This window comes from Rhea americana, unplaced genomic scaffold (assembly GCF_003343005.1).
Source record: "Rhea americana isolate MKP2758 unplaced genomic scaffold, rheAme1 scaffold_84, whole genome shotgun sequence".
Taxonomy (NCBI): domain Eukaryota; kingdom Metazoa; phylum Chordata; class Aves; order Rheiformes; family Rheidae; genus Rhea; species Rhea americana.
Genome location: NW_028187023.1, coordinates 2672824 through 2694297, shown reverse-complemented (window position 1 = coordinate 2694297; position 21474 = coordinate 2672824). Strand labels below are relative to the sequence as shown.

Here is a 21474-nt window from a genome sequence, read left to right as displayed (position 1 = left end):
TTGGTCTTTTGAGCAGTTTGGGGAAAATTTAGAGAGGAAGCAGCTAAAGAGAAAAAAAAGAAAAGAATAAAAAAGAATATGCAAGGATAATTAAATAACTTCCTCTGCTGACAGCCTTAAAATAATGGAAGGAGCAAACAGATGTGCCTCATCAGGAAGCAAAGAAAGAAAGTACTTGTATAAGAAGGTTAAGAAGGAGCAAGAAAACATTCTATGCTATTCTCCACAACGGTCCGACCACATGAGATTCACAACTTCTCTGCTTTATAACTTTTTAGCAATGATAAAACATTTCTGCACTCTGAATCCTRTGGCTAACACTAAAATAAGTAGTGAGGTTGTGAGTGATAAAGATGCCTTGGATACTTTTACACAGCTGGAATGCTATATTTTCTACCTGGAAAAGGTTTCACATGATACCCTGTTATATAACAGCATGAAACTTACTCCATAAAATGCTTCATACTTGTTTTGGACAGCTCTCATGCACTTGCCTCCTTGTGCAAGAACATCTACTGAGCCAGAAAGGGGAATATAAGAAAGGGCACACAGCAAGGAGAAGGGATGAAAAGGGAGAGGGGATGGGAGAACAGTAACTGAGCTAGAAGGAATTATTTGATTCCAACATTTGTTAGGAGTACATTATTTTGGACCAGGACACCACTGTGATCTTTCTTTTGAAACTGTAAGAATTTAGAAGCAGAATCAAACACRGAATACTAGGAAATAGGGATTGTTTTGTGATTTGCTCAGCAGCAGTTTACCTAGCCAAGATGAGAGAACCTTTAAAGTGTGCACAGCAAGTCTGGGATTAAGGGATTCACCTGCTTTCCTCTTTGAGCATATGGTGTAGGTGCTAACAGACCAGGAAAACTACTGGCTCATGGATTCTAAATATGGCAGTACCCAGTGCATACCAAGAGATAAAAAACATGGGTGATCCGGCAAAATATGTAATTCATATTTATAATGAAAATGAATATAGTAAGTTGAGAGATAAATGCTCACCAGCTGATATGTCCTCTGTAGGAGCCCAAGAACCCTCATCTGAGGGGTTGGTCAGCCAGAGGAAGAATAGGTTGGCCAATGACAGATCAATTTTTTAGAAGAGAATGTTGCATTTTTAGTGCCTTTTTGCTATGGTGCATGCATTTGGACATGCACTTGAAGATATTTAGTCGTTTAGATATCAAAGAATGACATTCACAGGACAGAGCTCTTGGTTTTCAGCCATTTCTGCTTCCACGAGTACATTCAGCCACAAGGTACCTCTCAGGAGAGCTATCACAAACGGCAGCTCTCAAATAGCTTCACAAAGCACCACCCTCACCCAGCTTCTCAGAATATGGAGAGATTGTGTCTGTCCTACCACAGACAACTACTTGCTTTCATATCTAAAAACTTACAATCTAGCTTCTAGGGAGGTCTTGCAGCATCTAATGATGTTACTTGTCCATCTCTTTAGTGAGATGTAGAGAAACATTCTTAAGAAACATCCTGATCTTACATGTCCTTGTCTACAGGGGGGAAGAGAAACAATTCTGGATCACTTTGTTCAGGTCCCCAAGGCAAAGTGCTTCGCTGTGAATGCTGACATTGAGCACTTCAAAGCCTATTGACATTCACAAGAGGATAGTGACATGTGGTCACCACAACCCCAAGCAATGGAGGAGGCACTCATTCCTGAAGGTATGCAAAGCAGTATGGGATGACAGCCAGAGATCTACCAAAAGTACAGGAGCACCAGCACAAAAGCACACATCAGCAGGCATCACTTAGCAGATACAGTTCAAAGGAGTGTGGGGCACTTGCTGCCATGCCACTTACTAGAGCTCAGCAAAACACTACATGCAAGCAAGTCACTTCCTCACAGAGTGACTGACCTCAGCAGGAACTAACCCTCCCCTAAACCCATGTAGATTAACAGTCTATGCAAAAAATCATGCCAACTTAGATTCCCCTCTGGACATGGTTCACACTTTACATTTGTCCTGATGTATACTCATTATAGAATGATGCTCTCTGAAGTAGGAATTTGTTATATACCCTCACATGTGACAGCTACATTTTAATATCTGTATCATACTTTACTGCCGGGCAAGACAGGCTTTCACCTCCATATAATGGGAGGCAACTTCTGCAAAGTATGTCTGTCTTTGACACACCGAGACCTTCAAACATGCCTYGAGAAGTTACCAGGGGCTCGATCCTGCAAGGCTGTCTGATCCAGTTGCTCAGAAGCAGGAAGACATCGTCCATAACTGGAGGAAGTACGACAGTCAGTGCCCTGAGACATCCTTTTAGCCTTTTGTTTTTAGGAGTGTTGAATAAAGCRAAGCAGTGGAAGTCAGAAGAGCTTCAAGGATATTTGCCTGAGGGTATTCCAACCAAACAGTTCAGAGGAAATAAAGCTGCTCAGAACTATGGAAATACAGGCCCCAGATGAGGTAAAGCAATTGCCAGGGCCTGTTTGCTCCCTGGGTTTGAATTCTAATGCACCCAGATGTCCATTATGCAAAGCTGGAAATGTATAATACAACTTTTTAAATATATTTACATGACATTCTCATATATTGCTTTTATATAAAACGCACATGTCCAGACACACACACATCTGGCTATGTTCGTTTGACCTTTATCCCATTCCTTGGAGTAGAACCATTTTTCCCCCTATTTGATAAATTCTTGTCATAAAGTGAAGGTTGCCATTTCTGCTGATAGAAACCTTTGTGCTTCTGTATTTCTCTCTAGGGGAAAATAATGTGAAGAAAATGCTGAATCATACAGTGAGGGAAAGTCTTCAGAATTATTGAGTAACAGCATGAAAGAAAAAGAAAAAAAAAAGTCAGGCTTGTAGGGTTGTTTTTGCCTGAAACAGCATTAATTTTCCAAGCATAACTCTCCCTATCCATACATAACCATCACAACACCTGGTTGCAGGGAGAGAAGATTGACAGAAAAGTAAACTCCGGGGATGACTAAGGGAGTAGGCAGTACCCCCACCAAAATGACAGCAGTGTCAGGAGAAGAACCCAAGGGGAATGAGCAGAGTTCCTTCAGAAAGTAAACATCTTGGACAGGGAAGCGATGCTCACATGGACAGGAAGCTGTCTGCTTCAGACATCTGTTCTGTATCACACAGCAAACCTCCTTAGCAAAAGTCATCTAGGTTAMTTAATGTATATAAGAGTATATATGTATAACCTTTAGTAGAGAAGTAATTTGGAAAAAGAGCATTATGCAGTTCTTCAGAGTAAAAGAAATGCTATAGAATGCAGCATTTTTTCCCTCTGGAAAAATGTCCTAGTCTTTATTAACATGTAAATATATAAAATACACCCCTAGTGTTCCAGTGATTTTGAAGAAGGTAGTTTCTTTCAAATTAAGATATAGAAAAAAGAATTAGAAGAATGTTTTGTTATTTGTTTTCTAAGTGTTAGTTGTTCAGTGGCCATTTAGGCATTACCCGAACCCTGATTTATGGCATCTCATCCTACCTCAGGATTTAGATGACATGCTCTTGATTACCTCGTAACACATACAAAGCCAATGAGACAGTTCAAATGAGTGGGCTAGGTCTTCATTACAAACATCAGTCACCTAAATTGTTTTTCTCTATGCCCATTCCCCCACCTACTCTGTCCGCACAGACACAGCATGTAAATGAGCCTCTTATGCCAGTATACTAATCTATTCCCTTTGAACTCAAGTGACCTACATTCAGCCTTTTCCKTCCAGTGAATCGCAACTGTCTAGAGTGACAGATGCATCCACCGCTATTTTCACAGGGGAGAAAGCAAGACCAGACCTTGATAAGCCRTGTAAGGGGCAGCTTAACAATATTCCCCAGGCCAACATAAGGTAGAAGTCAAGTGATGGGAAGAACACAAGGCACAGAAAAAGCAGTCAAATTTCCAAGGAAAACAAACATCTGAAGAAGTCAGGATGGGTTTTGCACATGTTGCACATCTCAAGTTAAGAGGGGAGATGAAGCTACACTAGCCTTCAGCTTTCGTAAAGAAAATACAGTGCAAAGCTTAAGAATAAAAMCTATAGCTCTAATGTTGCAACTGTGCTGTCTAGAATTTAAACTATGCTATTAAATTTCCCTAGGACAGCAGTCACAAAGGAGTAGTACAGGTTTTATGTGGAAGAACCCTTGTGCATTCAGAATATCATTGCAGTTCTAGCACTGTTCCAAAAACTGTAACTAACACTTCCACACTACTTGTCTAGAAAACTCCATGAAGAAGTCTTCCCAATAGTAAAACCAAAGGATTAACTATTTACAAACAGAAAACCTCGAATGATTTAAAAAAAAATAAATAAAAATGTTGCTTTCCTGCAGCATCTCAGTCTGAACTCCCACAGTAGCTGGGTGCTTCTTCCTAATGTAATCAGCAAGAAACTAGTTACCTAAGAGATGAGCAGAGGTCAGCTAGCACTCAGGAGCCAGCACTGCTCACCCAAAGCACTACAATATTTRATTGTATTAAGCCTGGGACTCACTGTCTTAAAGACCACACTGTAAGGGCTGTTTGTTCAGGTTAGAGAAAACTCTGAAGGGTCAAGGCATTTTGCACCCTCACCAAGGACAAACTGGGGCCCATGGCAGTACACACAAATTTATCMCAGGCTCCAGCAGGGCAAGGATTTTTCCTTGCATTAATACTTTTTTTTGAGAGAGTCTGGCTGCACGGTCCTACCTTTGCTCTGGCTGGGGTACCATGCTGTTTCTAGAGGCTTGCCCGTAGCCCCAATCTGGTAACAGCCCACCAAGAGCTTGTCTTCCCAGGAAATAACACCTGGGCAGGACATAACCTCGAAGAGTCACGTAATTCACCGCAATGCTCCACAGAGCTCTTCCTCTCGTCAGCTTTTGAACATCACAGAGAATGGCCCTTGGCAGGACCCATTGGTTGGAAATTAGCCAGAGCAGATACTAAAATACAACTTGCCTGTAAACCAACAGCGAAATTTGTGTTTAAGAGAGGAAATTTTTATAAATCCTCAAGCCACCACTGAATTATGATCTGATTTCTTAGAGAAGTTCAGGAATGACCTTCATCCCAGAAGGCAAAGATTTGTATTTTGGAGGTTTGAAGCCATAAGGTCTAACCCTATGAGCTGTACTAGTGCTAACGCTGATGGTCCATATGCAGTCCAGATTTATTACAAAAATGATTCYTTCTGCATAAAGTCTTGTTCACTCAGACATGTTCTCTGCCATGCACTTAGCTTTGAGGCATACAACATATTCCTCCTATGGAAAAAAACTCATTCTCTGCTTRTCAGTGAGCAGTTGAGAATATCAGGCCTTTGGCATTTTGTTTAGAAGTCAAATGAAATTCAGTTGAATTGATTGAATTTTTCACTTACTGCATTGCTCCAATTCCAGGACTCAGCAATCAATTTGAACTGACAAGACCCTCGGAGCTGTGCTCTGCTCCTGCCTGGGTCTCCATTTGCAAAGGCATTAACTTCACCTCCTCTATAGCAAATTCAATCAAGGATGGTGCATACCAATAAAGAATCATGCAATGAGATCATATATGACTGTCAAATACAAAAAAAAAAAAAAAAAAAAAAAAAAAGAGAGAGAGAAAGAGAAGAAGAAAGAAAAAAAGTGCTACATTGTGCAGGCCTCTGTCATTCTAGAGTTCAATCATATTAAGAGGCCTCCTCAGCAGCGTGTCTGCTCTGCCTTTTAATCACTGTCAGTTAGGAGAGAGTTGGGCATGTAAGAAAGAGCAGAACCACTGAGTCAGGCATCACAAAAAGCATATGTCAGTTGGAGCCTTGAAACATACTCCAGGCAGGTACAGCCAGAAACGCTCCTCACAGAATCACACAACTCGTTCAGCACGTAAAGTACTACGATCCCTCATGTGTCCACTGCTCTCATTCCGCAGATGCAAGCTGCAACAAAATAAACTAGATGACTGCAATGACCRGCATGGATCTTAAAAATCTGTTACTCTCAACACTCACCCAACACAAAGGCAGCCATAATCTCCTTCTACACATACAGTGCTCGTAATTCTGCTTGGAGTCTCCTATTGTAAGATCATCTCAAAGCTGCAACTCCTAGGTTGTGTTATGAGAAATCACGCTTTCTTTTGACAAAAGAATGTGTTTTTTTGCCTTAATAGTCACAGAATAGGGAAAAATGAACACCAAGCAATTCAAAACCCAGAAGGCAAAAATAAAAGACATTCCTCAAATTGCACTAATCTTGTAAGGTTTGAATATTTGTGGTCAACAATAACACAGCTACAGAAACCTTGGGCTACAGCTGCTTTTGGCTTGGCTTACATCATGAATTTGGCCAGGCAAAGTTTGAGAATTCCCATTTTAGTGCACATTTAATAAAAGATATGCCTTCAGCATTCGGCAACTAGTGAGTTTTTGCACAGATCTAATTTTCGTTTGACAGCACAGCAGTCAAATTCCTCTCTCCTCAGCACAACACAGACTGCAGTCCCGACACCCTCACTTCACTACCGCTATCCGGCTCACAATCTATCACCARCTCAGTGCTTGGGCAGCAGTTTCCAACTGGCAAATAAGTTTTCAAACCAAAGATTCATGCATCTCAATAAAAATGTGGGTGCCTGCTTCGAGTATCTGGGGCTGCAACCTCAACCTATGGCCTCCCAAAACAAAGAGGTGCTGCAGGAGTGTAGCCAGTACTGCCACTGAACAGGGTTTTCCCCTTCTCCTTAGGCTCTGTCAGACACATTTTTTTTCTTTAATTCTGTTGTTTCAAAATAGAGCATCTGAGGATTAACCCTAGAACTGMGTGAACTCCATTCACTTATTTGGGCAATGTAACACTCTAGCTATCACCCAATCCCTAGGAGCACCAAACAGGTGAATTTTTCACTGCTTTAACCTATTTCAGAGAGAATACAGCTCCAAAAAGCCGCCAGTGCTGTGCTAGTCACAGACCCTCACCTGGGCCTTCCTAAATACRAAGGAAAAATAAAAATAAGTTGTATTCAACCCTATCAGAGCTCGATGAAAATTATCTGGTTATTCATGAGGATGAGCTCTGCTGAGCAAAATCTGCCTTCTCCTCTCCTCAGAGTTACACAGAGCAACACAAAACACAGATACTTTGTCTGTATTCAGAAGAACATAACATAAAATCTAGATATGTTGCAAATTAATAGCAAAGTCCTGGCCCAGTGGCACAATTCCCAGTGACATCAGCGGGACAGGATTTGCAGCCCCTACAGAGTATATAAACAGAGAGAAACAAACACACCCTGTGCTAACCGGGGCCCCAGTTTTCCCACAGTCATTGACACTCAGATTTTACAACACGCAACTGTGCAATCTATTGGAAATATCAAGCTACTTACCACATTAAGCRTTCTCTTTTTTTCAAATCTTTATTTGCCCCGGAAAATGAATTCTGATTAGGTTGTTAAATAGCCCTCATTACACAGAATACAAATAACGTATAAATTTCTAGCTGGTCGTGGTGAGCTAAAGGTTAGACGCAATGCAGCTCATTAAAGCCATTGAGTTTCTATCACAGCTCATTTCCCCCCAAACAGACAAAGCTGTAGGCATTTCTAGCCACTTTTTAGTATTGCTGGCACAAGAGGGGAACATGGAGGTGAACAAACACGAACAAAGGAAACATGCTGACACGTTTGCTCAAAGTAGCTTGAAAATAAATCATAAAACAAACAGCAGAGCTCTGATCATCAGCATGAGAACAAATCCTAAAAATATCACATAATAATATAATAATAATAATAATAAAAACACGGAAAATCAACCACCAAAACACTTTAAAGAACTGTTATGTAGGGAACAAGAGGGAGAGCTGTCCTTATATGAGAAAAGGAGAGTGTGAAAAGGGCGTTTGCCTGTAACTGTGTGTTACACAGGATGGAACAAGCATTTCTTACTATATCCAATTAGGTGCAAAAGACGATCTAAATAATGAATCCAAATCTGGCAGGACTATGGAACCGCACCACCCAGTCATCTATTTATCCTGCATATCCTATTTCAGGAAGCCTGTGCATACCATAGGCTGCAGGTGGTCTGCAAAGCAACAAGCCACACTTCAGTGAAGAGCAAACCTCTGTAGCCCAGCAGCATCTCCTACTGAATAAAATGGATTTAATAGTTCTAAGCGGCACGTGGAATTTTATATTTGATTAGCACAAAGGCAGCTGCCACTGCGATCTCTGCAGGCACAGGGTGTGAACCAGAGCGTGCGGAGCAACTCTCATGCCCACTGAACAACACACACAGCTCGGGATTCAGCCAGCTGCTGAAATGTGTTTTTCATTCTTTATCCCCTAATTAACAGAGGCTTAAGCAACATGAGTTATCCTGACTGTCTGAAGGCAGTGATGAGAGATGTCSTGAACTTCTACAGGAACACATTCTTCAGGATTTTGTCTTTCTTAGATGAAGGGAATTTCACTGTTTGTCAATATATAATTTATTTCACATAAATCTCTCCCTCACTCCCCTCCAAATCGATATTAGAAGGTGTATTTAGGTTGTAGAGYTGAATACTCAGCACTAAGGACAGTCCTGAATTACACGTGTCAGTGCAAGGCTAATTTTACCATGCACGTCTACTGCAAGCATTAAATGACATGACCGCATATAATTACATGCCAGCACGTGCCCTGATCCATGAGACTCAATTTCCTGGAGTCCAGTTATAATTTCTTCCYCTGCCTCTTCACAGCCATAAGCAAAGTAGAACAGAAACAAACAGCATGCCAAATACATCCAGATAAAGTCCCCAGTGGTACCTCACTTAGCTGCTTCAACTAATTCCAGGCTAGAAATGGCARTCAGGAAGGATCAGCCTGCCACTTGGTCCCTGAGGGGAGCTAGAGCAGAAGCAAGCCAGAGAAGCCTTTGCACTGAAAGAGGCAGCTTCCTTTTCAGATGCACACTGCGCTACGCTCCTTTTAGGATCATCCCCCGAGAGAGTGGTGCAGGGAAACAGGACTCTTCTAAGCAGCATTTGGATGAGGCACCAACTCTGGCAACTGCTAGTCTATTCCCTCCTCTTCTTCAAAGCCGTGTCCTCTCGCTATGTCCCAAACATCAGCCTTCGCAATTATTATGGGGCTTCTACCCAACTCCTTCACTGTCCTCGTGGAAGATTCTCTCTCTCTCCTCCTCTATTGCCCAGTCCTGCCACACTTTCCAGGAAATGCTTCTGAAACAGGAGAGGGCTATCTGAATTACCATGATACCCTACGCATTATGAGCATTTTTGAAGATCTAGCTGCACATCAGCCAGAAACTTAAAGCATTGCCCTTAGGAGCTCCTCTCCTACTTCATGAGTTTTAAATAAACAGTGACATGCCCATGACAGAGTGAAAACAGACAGCTAGAATGAAAACAAAGTAAAAAGCAGAACCACACCACACACAACACAACACCAAGAGTAAAAAGCTGAGCTCCCTTTGCCTGTCTTCCCGGGCTTTTGTCCCAGGTCTACCACTGAATGTCTTGGAAGCTGCAAGACATACACCATGTGCAAATTGGATTTAAGTCTTCTCTAACTAATCAAAGCCCCCTAAAAAGCACAACAAGTCCTGACAGAGATCAAAATACTCCAAAGCGTGAAATGTAGGCTATTCCAACATCCATCCTGTAATCACCTGCTCAGCTTCAGCTCGGTGCTACAAAGCAGCACCTGGCCCCTCATCTCGCAGTGCCGGGGACAGCAGAGATCAGGCAACGGCAGACATTCGCCAACAGCCTGCAGCCCCTCCTAACCTGCATCGAGCAGGGGGAGCAGTAGTTATAAACCCACTATTATTTTCCTTTACAGCTTCATTTCTGTTTCTGAYTTCATGTGCAACAACCGGGACGCAGGCTATTAAGCCCAAGTCTGCAACTGATGCAGAGATCTGTCTGCTTCCTCAGACGTTTGTTACCATAGCAATACCATAGTAATTTTTAGTTTGTTTTGTTGGTTTTTTTTTTAAGCTAGGTTCTCATCCAGTGCAAACAAAGCCACTTCCCAGTTATGTGAGAAGGAAATTAATACCCAGCATCTGCAGGCACTGCAGGGCCTGCTCACTGGGAAGAGGGGTGCTGCGAGAAGACTGTCGGCCCCTGCCCCAGGCCCTGATGCCACCACGGGGCTCTGCCCACCTCCTTCACTGGAGCCATTTTTGGCACCTGCACAGTGTCGTTACGGACCCTCTCTGATGAGGGCCAAGCTGCTGTTCCTCATCACTTCCACACGGGGTTCTTGTGATTRACTTTTCTTCATAATGAAGACAAAGATGTTTTGAGCTACTACATCCACTTCCAACTTTTCCCCTAAACATCTCAACCAAGGGGGTGGGGGGCTGCAAAATGGCAACAAACCATGTAAAGCCARTTTTTCCTTCACTGCTCATGTGTACTTCAAGGGCCTTGTATTCTGCAGATGCCTAAATACAGTTAGCACAAGGATGCCACCCAGAACTGCTGTATCAACGTAATGGCTAACACCTTGCTTTTCAACATGTGCTTCATGGGCTGCTCCAAGGAATAAGTGAAAACAAGATGAAACAAGCCCAGAAATTCACCCCTCTAAGTAACTAACTAACTGTGACCAGGTTCAGACTTAAGGGCACCCAACAGAGAACCCTTTCAACAGCATAAATAAAGGTGTCCTTTTGCAATAATATTTTTAAAGAGCCAAACGCTTGGAACATTTAGGTAATTCTGAAAAGCCGAACCTTTAGCAAGCAATTCCCCAGCTAAGTGGAACAGAAGAACAGCCTAGCAACACATTCTTCATTTGCAACTAGTAACTAAGAAACAATAGAAAATTGTTTCACAGGGTCAAATTTTTATAACATATATTCATCATAGAACAGAGCAACTTTTGCATACATATCCTTCTTTTTTGATTTGCCAGAATCACACRCTATCCACTTCTGTATGCCTGGTTCACTGAGGATAACTGTCTGGTTCCTGCAAATAAATAGTCTTTAAATGCAAGCAGTAGAGGTTTGTATTGCAATGCAAATTGCAATACAAGGCTTGCRGTTGAAATCCATCAGCCATGCAAAACAATAGAATAAGTAATTCTGTTAAACAAAAGYAGAAACCTTTCAAAAAGGTAGCTTTCAAAAGCCCACTGACCTTTAATTATAGATTAGGGAARAAATCATGTTTCCCTTTGCAGAAAAGCAAACTTCTGCATGATGGACTACTCCAAAAACGGCTGCTTTCAGAGAGACAACTGACAGACTACACAATTCTTTGGAGAAGGCAATGTAACAATAATTTTTATCTCTGCATTAACCAGTTTTATGTAGTTCATATCCAACTATGTAAGGTCTCAAATGTGATGATAGATGTTGAGGGAAAAGAGCTACCTATCTCAGGCAGGTTATTGTTGTCTTGGGAACCTCAAAACTTCTAAGAGTCTCACAGGCTGAGGTACTACCGATTCCCTTAGCCATCTCTTACACCATAAATCAGAAGCACGTGCTCATTTATTGCAGTTTTAATCTATAGAGTTGAAAGCGCTCCAGAGTTTTTGCTGGTAGAGCCTCCCTGCTGAGGGAGGTCAGTGCTTGCAGCTCTGACCACTGAGGGACAGAGCAGCAGGGCCAGGCTCCAGGGGGCAGAAGTGGCAGGAGCTGTGCATGCTCCATGGCTCTGACAGATAGGTCCTGAACAGCTACCAAAGCTATGAAGCTTAGCTGGCAGCCAAACAGGAATCAAACCCAGCAGTTCCAATTCCTGCTTCCCCCAGCTCAACCACGAGAGGGCTTTTCCAGCTCCATTTCTCATGTCCTAAGGAGGTAGCATTCAAATGGCCAGTCAATCACATTGCAGCATGCCAGATAGTTTAGACACTTAACATTTCTGATCTAGTTTCAGATTTGTCTGCATATGATTTGTCTGTAGGCTTGTATCAAACAATTAATTTGAGGACAAGCATGAGAGGTGACAGAACAAAACCACTTTTCCTTGGGGATCGCAGCCAGGATCTGGTAGAGACCAACGTGGACTTTGTTCCTCTTGGTCCCCTCCTCTCCTGCTTCCAAAAACTCCTCACTCCTCTCACATCTCTCAGTCTCTTCTCAAGCCAGTTATCAGAAGATGCCCCCACCACGGACCACTCAAAAGCTAGCAGAACCCCCATTTCCTGCCCATAGTGCACTGTCCTGGCCCAGCCCCTGCCTCTCTTGCAGCCCAAAAGGGAGGTGGTACCCAGAGGCAAGGAGATAGGAACATCCTGTGTGCACAGATGAAGTGGATGTCCCACAAGACAGCTGCGAAGGCTGATTTCTCCTGCGTTTCTTGGCCTCCCAGTTGCTATTCCCCATTGGTAACTCTCAAAATCTGGAGGCACAGTTCTTTATAGTAACCTGCAGAGCAAAATACAGAGAACAGCACCTTCACAGAGCAAGAGGAGCAGTCAAGAAGCACCTTTAGGCTTTTAAAAATCAAATATTCTTGCTTCTTTCAGCAAACTACCAGAATTCTTCCAGCTGCATGGCCTCAGCAAGATCTTTGAAGAACACAATCAAGGATGTTCACAAGGCTACAGTAATTTCTTGCAGAGCACTGGAGAAGTAATTAACACTTCTTTTCCATCTCAGCTCAAAGGAAGAACTGCAAAGCAAGAAACAGCTTCATAAAACACCTACCTCGAAATTACCCAAGTCCTTCATCTTAGAGACCCTGCAAAGCTCAGATCCAAAGTGTTTATTTTAATTAACTGCTTCCATTCACCATTAGGATATAAAGGACTTGGAATCACCAGATTTTTTTTTTTTTTCATTTTATTAAAGGAAAAAGTTGTCCTATAATTAAAAGCAGATAACAGTGCTCTCTGCCTGGCAACAGCCATTTTGAGCTCCTATTTTTATCCTGTTTAGAGCCAGTGAGGCAATTTTTCATTACTCACGTCTTAAAGAATAAACTTTTCTAGTTAGAGTTTAATCAATTAATCCTCATTGCTGTACATGAGATTTCACATAGAGTAAATCCAGTAAGCTATGGATTGTCAGTAAATTCTTATCTATTTTTTTTTTAATCTATGTTTGGGCCCTCAAATTGCAAGCTAGACATTTAGAAAACTCTGCACAGAAATTATCCCATAGGCTTTCCTGGATAAAGAAGGCACTCAGCCCACAGGTCAGCATTTCTTCCAGCATCTTAAAAACTTCACAACAGTCTGTCTTCTGAGATGCCAATTATAGGCAGTGCACAGTTGCAAACAAAGACAGGTATTTCTTCAGCTCTTTAAATTCCAACTAAACTTGAAAAACTTCACACAAATAAATAAATCTCCCAGGCAAGACCTTCTATCAGGTCATACTTGGCAGCGGAGGCACTTGCATCCTAACTCACAACAAGGRAGCAAASAAGAGAAGGGAAGAAGAAAATTTCTTAACCCTTTACACCAAAGGAGAAGTGAAATTGTGCAGAGGGAACCTCACTGAAAAGCAGMTCTTAAACTCTTGGGCAGTAATCTTCTCTAATAACATCACAGATGATCTAGCTTTTGAGTTAGAGGCCAGACAGAGCAGACAAGCACAGCTTTTAACTACAGTGAAGGCCCCAGTGAGATTTGGCCCCCTGCCCTACAGGTATACCCAGCTCCCACAAAGATGATCTCCCCAGAGCACATCTCCTCTTCTCTCCTGTAAGCCATCCGCRTGGCAATCCCTTTCTGCCTCTGCCTTCCACACTGGCATTGCTCCACAGGACTTCTGGGATGAGACTGAAGTCTTTGTCAAGTTAAAAAAGGGTCTTAAAACTTGTTTGCATGAGAGTTTGCATGTGTTAAATTCCTTTCTGGGGCAAGGGGAGGAGGCAATTATCCTTAACTACTGGCTTACAACCTGGTATCTATCTGGGGAGGAAGGAAGAAATCAAAGCAGCTGAAATAATTTTTCACCAAGAATCCAGAAGGAAATTATGGGTAAAAAAGAAAGAAAGAAAGAAAAAAAAAAGCCACTCTCTAGTAGCCTAACTGTTCCCACTAGCTTCAGAGGAGAACCCTGCCGCACCCCACTGGCAAGCATTTGAAATCCATATTTATGCACTGAAATCCATATTTATGCACATTAGATCCAGTGAGACATTTTTATATTATTATCTGTAAAAACAGACCCTTCAGAGTCCAAGTGCAAGCAATTAATCTTTGGTGCTGGAAAATAAGTTTCACAAAGAGACCCAATAAGCAATTTTAATCTCTGATTTTTTGAGTTCTGCACAGCAAATGGACTTTCTGAACTCTCTTCTTAGGTCAATGTCAACGTGGTACCCCTTGGGCAGCTGAACTGAAGGAGATACAGGAGGATGGAGGGGCAAGGAGGCTGCAAGACCTATTTACACTCTGAACTAAGGTGTAAATTTTGAAGTTGTCATAGCAAGTCACCTTGCACTCTATCCTTTCCTCCACCAGTGGCAGCTCAAGAGGAAAACAAAGATGTTTAAGAGAGGCGCTATTAAAAATTTAAACATGTCATGATTTCCCCCCTCTATCACTGCAACTCCAGAAGATTACAAATATGGAAGTTTTAAGTGTGCCCTGATAAGCAGAGAGCAAGTCTTGTGGAGCTACACCTCAACTCAGTCAKCAGTTCATTGAATAATTAAAAACATAATGTCAGCACAAAAATATCATATGGAATCTCATCCCTCTCTGGAGACACTAAGGACTGACACATTTCATATGAACACTAAACAACAGACACATTTCCACTGATACAATTCATATCTATCCCCTGCCATGTTAAAGAAAGATGAATGTGTTTATGATAAGCTCTTCTAATTATAAGCCCTGTGCAAATGGCTTGTGTTTCACCTGGGGAATTTCACTTTTACCAGGAGTCTGATTCAGGAATAAAATCCAGTTGTATGTCTAGGTAAGCACAAATCACAGCGACACTTTTTCTTCTGCTGAGCAGGAAACAACGAACCATACCTGGCACAGCTCGATACTGTTTTCCCACTTGAGCCACTTGTTCCAAGGGCCTTCACTTTGCAGCTCTCCACGATGCCACGCTTGCAGACAGACTTGAGCGTTCTGCGTTGCATCCCAAAGCCATTCCAGGAGAARCGCCATCCTTGAGGTGCAAAGCACCCTGGCACTGTGCATCAGTGGAGTRCGGCCACCCTGCCTTTCCTTAACCCACCTCCCCTCTCCACAAAAGAGCTATGACTATTCAAACATGCACTGAAGCTCGAGGGAAAGATGTCAATTAAATGCCTGGCATCAAAGACTTTCAAAGAGAAGGTAACAGAGCCTGAGCAATCAGCATGAATCAGGACTTTAATGTTTCTCTGCCTCAGATTCTTGATCTGTAAAAGTGATGCTCTAACACTTATCACATTTCTGAAGCATCAAGTGCTCCAGCCAGATGCATCGATGCAAAAATTTGTTTGTTAATAAAAGTAACAACTGAAGCATCTCAATGTCATTGTCTCTGAACTGTTTGCCCATAAAGAAAACATTGGGCAGAACAGATATCAGTACAGATTTGTTTACTGTAGAAGTAATTCAGTTTCAGCCTGTATTTCTTTAGCTACTTAGATCCTTGGCTTGGTGCAGTATCTTAGCCCTAACTAATTTGATATTAGAAAATAACTGATAAATATATAAGCTAGAATCTCTCTTTTGGGTACTCAGTACAGCACTTCCTGCTTATTGATCAGCAAGGACAAATCTGACTGTCCAGCAGCTGAATCAGGCAGGAGCAGCCCGTTCCTCACACAGCAAAGGAGATGTTCCAGGAAAATCACTGYTCTCCACAGTAACACCATTAGGCCATGACAGACATTAAATGACCAGCAAATCTGGTTGTAATAAAAAGAATCCCAGTGGTAGCATTTTGCTCTCCTGAAGGGGAAGTAGTCCATTAAATTAGCACTGGAGGAGCAGGCGGCTTCTGTAAGAACAATCCTCTCAGCTCTCACATCTCCAAATGAGGGGATACGGCAGAGCTCCTTCCTCAGGCAAGGAGTAGCCAGTTCCTGCCAAGTGCTGAAGCCTGTGACATGGTCATAGAATCATAGAATGGTAAGGTTGGAAGGGACCGCTGGAGATCATCTAGTCCAACCCTCAGCATAGCCCCAAATAGGGATTGAACCCACGACCTTAGCATTAGCAGCACCACGCTCTAACCAACTGAGCTAAACCTGCCCCCACTGAGCTAAACCTGCCCCCATGGAGTCTAGTTGGAGGCCTGTGGCTAGTGGTGTTCCTCAGGGCTCAGTACTGGGTCCCACCTATGTAGTTCAACTTTTTCATCAATGACCTGGATGAGGGGACAGAGTGCCTCCTCACCAAGTTTGCTGATGATACCACGCTGGGAGGAGTGGCTGAYACACCTGAGGGCTGTGCTGCCATTCAGAGAGACCTGGACAGGCTGAAGAGCTGGGCAGAGAGGAACCTCCTGAGGTTCAACAAGGGCAAGTGCTGAGTCCTGCACCTAGGGAAAAATAACCCTAGGCATCAGGACAAGCTGGGGGCTGACCTGCTGGAGAGCAGCTCTGCAGAGAAGGACCTGGGAGTGCTGGTGGATGACAAGTTGACCATAAGCCAGCAATGTGCCCTCGTGGCCAAGAAGGCTGATGGTCTCCAGGAGCGCATTAGGAAGAGTGTTGCCAGCAGGTCGAGGGAGGTGATCCTGCCCCTCTACTCAGCCCTGCTGAGGCCTCATCTCGAGTACTGTGTCCAGTTCTGGGCTCCCCACTACAAGAGAGACATGGAGCTACTGGAGAGAGTCCAGCRYAGGGCTRYGARGATGATCAGAGGGCTGGAGCACCTGCCCTATGAGGAACGGCTGCAAGAGCTGGGCCTCTTCAGCCTGGGGAAGAGAAGACTGAGGGGGGGGATCTTATCAATGTGTACAAGTATCCGAAGGGAGGGTGTCAAGGGGATGGGGACAAACTCTTTTCAGTTGTYCCRTGTGACAGGACAAGAGGCAATGGGSAGAAAYTGAAGCACAGGAAGTTCYGCCTGACCGTGAGGGGGAATTTCTTCCCTGTGAGAGTGACGGAGCACTGSAMCAGGTTGCCCAGAGAGGTTGTGGRGTCTCCTTCTCTGGAGATCTTCAAAGCCYGYCTGGATGCAAYCCTGTCTAACATGCTGTAKGTGACCCTGCTGAGCAGGGAGKTTGGACTAGATGATCTCCAGAGGTCCCTTCCAACCTTACTGATTCTATGATTCTATGACAGTGACAGGCAACCTGGCACTATGCAGACCAAAACCACAGAGCTGAGGCTGTTGTGCATCCTGCATACTATATTGTCAATCTATTTAACGGGACAGTGGGGAGGGAAGAAGAGATATCAGATGGCTTTACTTCCCCAGACAAGCGAGAAGCTCCAAGAGATAGCAAGTGGGTCATTACTGTAGGAGGCAGGGAGACTGCCTGCAGAATACAGTATTTAACTCCTCCACATTCTGTGATTCATGCAAACAAGGACACGTGTGTAAAGAGGAAATACGAAAAAACACTTCTTTCCTAACAAGCTGAAATTACCATACTGGCAAAKTAAGAAAGACACTATTAAGACTCTACATTTTCAGCAATCATTCAAATGTTTTAAATGTATTTCAATATTTCCAGGCGAGTCCTACATRATAAGCATATAACAAATAAAAATGTCTTTGCACTCCACACTTAATGCTTCTCATTCATGGGGAGCATTTGGGGAAATCCGTCTGTGTTTACATTACCCAGCCCAGCTAACCAAGGAGCATATTGCTCTTCACCTTCACGTTCTCAGAAATGCACCACCTCAATTTAGTTAAAAGCTAAGAGATTTTTTTTTCAACTATCAGTTTGAGAACTATAGTTTTTAGGTCAATAATGAGAACTTACCAAAGCACAGTATAAATGCCTTTCTCTCTACCAGATTCAGTGCATGTCCAGAGGACATAGCTGAACTGTTCTCTAAATGACATCCAAGACATCCTGCCACAGCTATTTTTTGCCATGTACTTTGGGAGTGCTGGAGGTACCAAACCAGCAGAGAAATTGCAGATAGTCCTTCTGGAACCACTTGAGCCTGAACACCCCCAAACAACAGTAAAGGATTTTCAACTCACCTTTCCCAGGAGCAAAGTTATTTAGCTAATGAGCAGCTTCAAAAAGAAAGAAACTTCCTTTGGATCATCAGGGTTTCCAGTCTTATRGCCATTTTTTCCTCAAGTAACTCAACACATTTCTGCTTACAGTGAAGAACCATTCTGAAGCCTGAATTCTGTCCCAATCCCACACAGATACAAGGGAATGTTCAAGAAGAACTAACAAGTATATGGCAAACAGGACAGGTTCCTCTGGAGGCTTAGAGTTACCTGTGACTTCTGGGAGCCCTCTTGAGGTGGCATATTGCTGCTGCCTGAGAAAYAGAAAAGGCATTTTCCTCCTCACCTGTCTGAGCAAGAGAGCATGTCTCTAGATTGTCTTGCAGCACGGGTACAAGTTATAATCTGCACTCAGGTACAGATTGCTACTCAAAGCCTCCATGCTTTATAAGTGAGTTTGCCCTACTTACATTACAGATTTATTAGCCACAAAGGTACCAATACAGCAGGGATAAAGGCCCATTCATCCATTTGTACCTTTGGATCACCCAGCAGATTTTGTCCCTATTGCTACAGCATAAATTAAGTCACTACTTCTTGGCACAAAAAAAAAAATGGGGGTGCAATACCCAGATTTGGATGTACCACATTCAGACTCTTATTCCGAGTGACACTGTATATGAATACYTGAATTCATCCTTGTAAAATTCTACTTCTATCAAAGTAAACGTTCCTCTGTGTGTTTGCATCTGGCCATTAAACTTGTGGCAAAAAAGCCATAAGCCCAATGAGATGGCATTGCCCTTTATAACTTGTGCCATCTGTCACCGGACAGGAATACAGGTGTTCAAGCATGCAGGCACTTACATTGCCGTTATCTATCTGGTTGGAGAACTTGGCAGCAAGACAACAAACAAGTACATAGTACAAAGGCCAGGAGCGTATGCTCAGATGAAAACATTCTCTCTTCTTTCCCTGCAGAGAGTAATCTTTAGACTGTCTTCAATGTACTTTCCCCCCCAACACAGGCTATTGGTCTGAGCACAGGACTAGAACCCAAGCATTGGTTATGGATGCCACTTTACATTAAAAACAACTTAACATGGGAAACCTCACTTTACCATGATAAAGTCAAGAAAGACTTTAACCTACAGAGACTAGAGTTAAGATTGAAGAAGCAGCATCCCTACAGAGCCACACAGACAYGCTAGTCACGACCACAACCAGCTACCAGGCATTTAAGGACCATTCAGTATTAGGCCTAAGGTGGAAGAGATTGAAATCCAATTCCCAACTCACAGAATTCATGTGTGAACTCAGGGAACAGCTGGGATTTATTTCCATTCAGTACAGAGGGCTGCTTGACTTAGTAAAAAGTAGGGCTATTAAGCGGTAACTGGTTTTACTGATTAACATTTTCACATACAGGACTCATTTATAAGCTTTCCTATCCTGTCTCATATACAGCCTGCAGCAGCTTGTTCTTAAACACTACATTTCTTCCCCAAAATTATTGGGGTGKGGGAGAGGAAGCATGCACTAAAACCTGAGCCAGCACTAGGTATACATGAAGGGGTAGAAAATTCTTGACCCCCCCCCCATCCACAGCCACTAGCAGAATTTATTCCCCCCCCCAAGTCCTTTAGGTGATGCTAAAGGCCAAATTAGGTTTTAGGTGGTCAGCGTATAGCCAACCACATAGAAATTCTTTGGTGGGGGCAGGGTGGGGGAGTCCAAAGCAATTATCAAGACAAAATGCAAAACCCTAATGGAATGAAGTAAAGCCAGTTAAAATAGTAACTTTGATAGCACAGACTGGATTTTAATGATCTCTGGGCAGCAGCTTGAAATCAGTGCTAAGTTCTTTGAATTCACATTAGCACACAGTTAATATCTAGGCTGTCTTGACTTTATTGGCATTTTAATCAGAGTTAATTACCAGAGGTTAGTAGATCTGAATAACAAACATACTTTTTTTCTCCTTTTGGCGAAGATTTAGACTTAATCTCTGCTCTACATCAGGAATATAGGAATGCTTTCTTTCTCCAACCCTTTGTTTGACTCCTCTATGGAGATTATAAACTCCCTGGGACAGACACTGTCTCTTAGGTTCACATTTGACATTGCACAGAACAGCCCCCAGCGTGGACACCAGAACATCCCTGTGAGGAGAGAGCTGCAGACTATGAAGGGGGGGACCGAGCAATGCAGGCTGTACGCGAGGTCTATCTACAAGGAAGACACACAGGAGACCTTAGGCTAACTTTGATGTGCAAATCACTTAGAAAAAGATAGCAAGGTGACTAAAAACTCCAGGCAGGCTTGCAGCAGCCCCTAACGATTTATTATTCAACAAGTTTTCCTGCTTCATTCTCCTGTCATACATGAGGTCTTTGGTCCCAGAACAGACAACCTGCAGGCAAGGAGRAACCTGCTACCAGGATGCACTACACAGCTGTGAGCCAGGCTGCAGACCTCCTGGGGCATGCAGGGAGGCACAGCCACCGCGAGGAAGAGGCTGGCAGCCTCAGGACCCGCTAGCTTCTCTCCACGTTTTGCCTTTGACGGCTGAAATCCTGATGCACTTTAGAGACCACTCAACCCTGTCAAGCAGTCTCAGGTAACCGGCTTGTGCCACCTCAATCCCTACTTTGTACAGAYTGTAGGGGGACCGAGTCTACCACAGGATAACCAACATCTGACAACTCAAAGGGCCAACCACTAACTGATACATGATGACYAAAATCAGCCTAAATTTACCCACATCACATGTTCCCATTGAYATCAATATGGAAATTTACCTTGGAAAGAAAAATACTGAACTACTGAYAACTTAAATTCTGATCTAGATAAAAACATTTTCCACTAAGATGCAATTCTCCTACTCAAGACTGAAAAGATAAGAATTCCTTTTTATGCTTCAAAATGACCTTCTGGCAACATCCCTCATGGCTGTCCTTGCCACACAGAATGGTAAGACCACACTTAAAGCTTCACACAAAGCTGGCAAGTTAAATATAGCAGGGAGAGACATACTTCTAGTGGAATTATAAAAGCATTAACAGAAAGCTAGACTAGAAAATTGATGATATAATGTGGATCCTCAAAACTTAATTGATCTTAATGAATCTGTCGTAGTTTAGCATATTCCTGGACATCTAATTAATGCTGTATGCTGTGGCATTATTTCCCAATTCCTCAGTTTCACTGCTATATAAATCAAGAAACTCAAATGGTCATTTTGCACTTCTGCTTTATAACACTTCTAAGGTTTCTTCCAAGGTGAATATCACTCCCCAAAATCAGAACATTTCACACTAAATATAGATGCCACACTTAAATTCTGCTGAAGTACAACTGCAGGCACTGGGTAGATCTGCGTGTTATGTTTTCTGAGAGCATTAAGTTCCTTTTG

The 21474-nt window shown here is 42.8% G+C and overlaps 2 protein-coding genes across 2 annotated transcripts in view; both read right to left on the bottom strand.

The window, feature by feature from the left end:
- Positions 1 to 21474, bottom strand: part of EXD2 (exonuclease 3'-5' domain containing 2) — a 71563-nt gene that overhangs the window by 7003 nt on the left and 43086 nt on the right. The gene's annotated exons all lie outside the window — the stretch shown is intronic.
- GALNT16 (polypeptide N-acetylgalactosaminyltransferase 16) overlaps positions 1 to 21474 on the bottom strand; it is a 70764-nt gene that overhangs the window by 42432 nt on the left and 6858 nt on the right. The window lies entirely within an intron of this gene.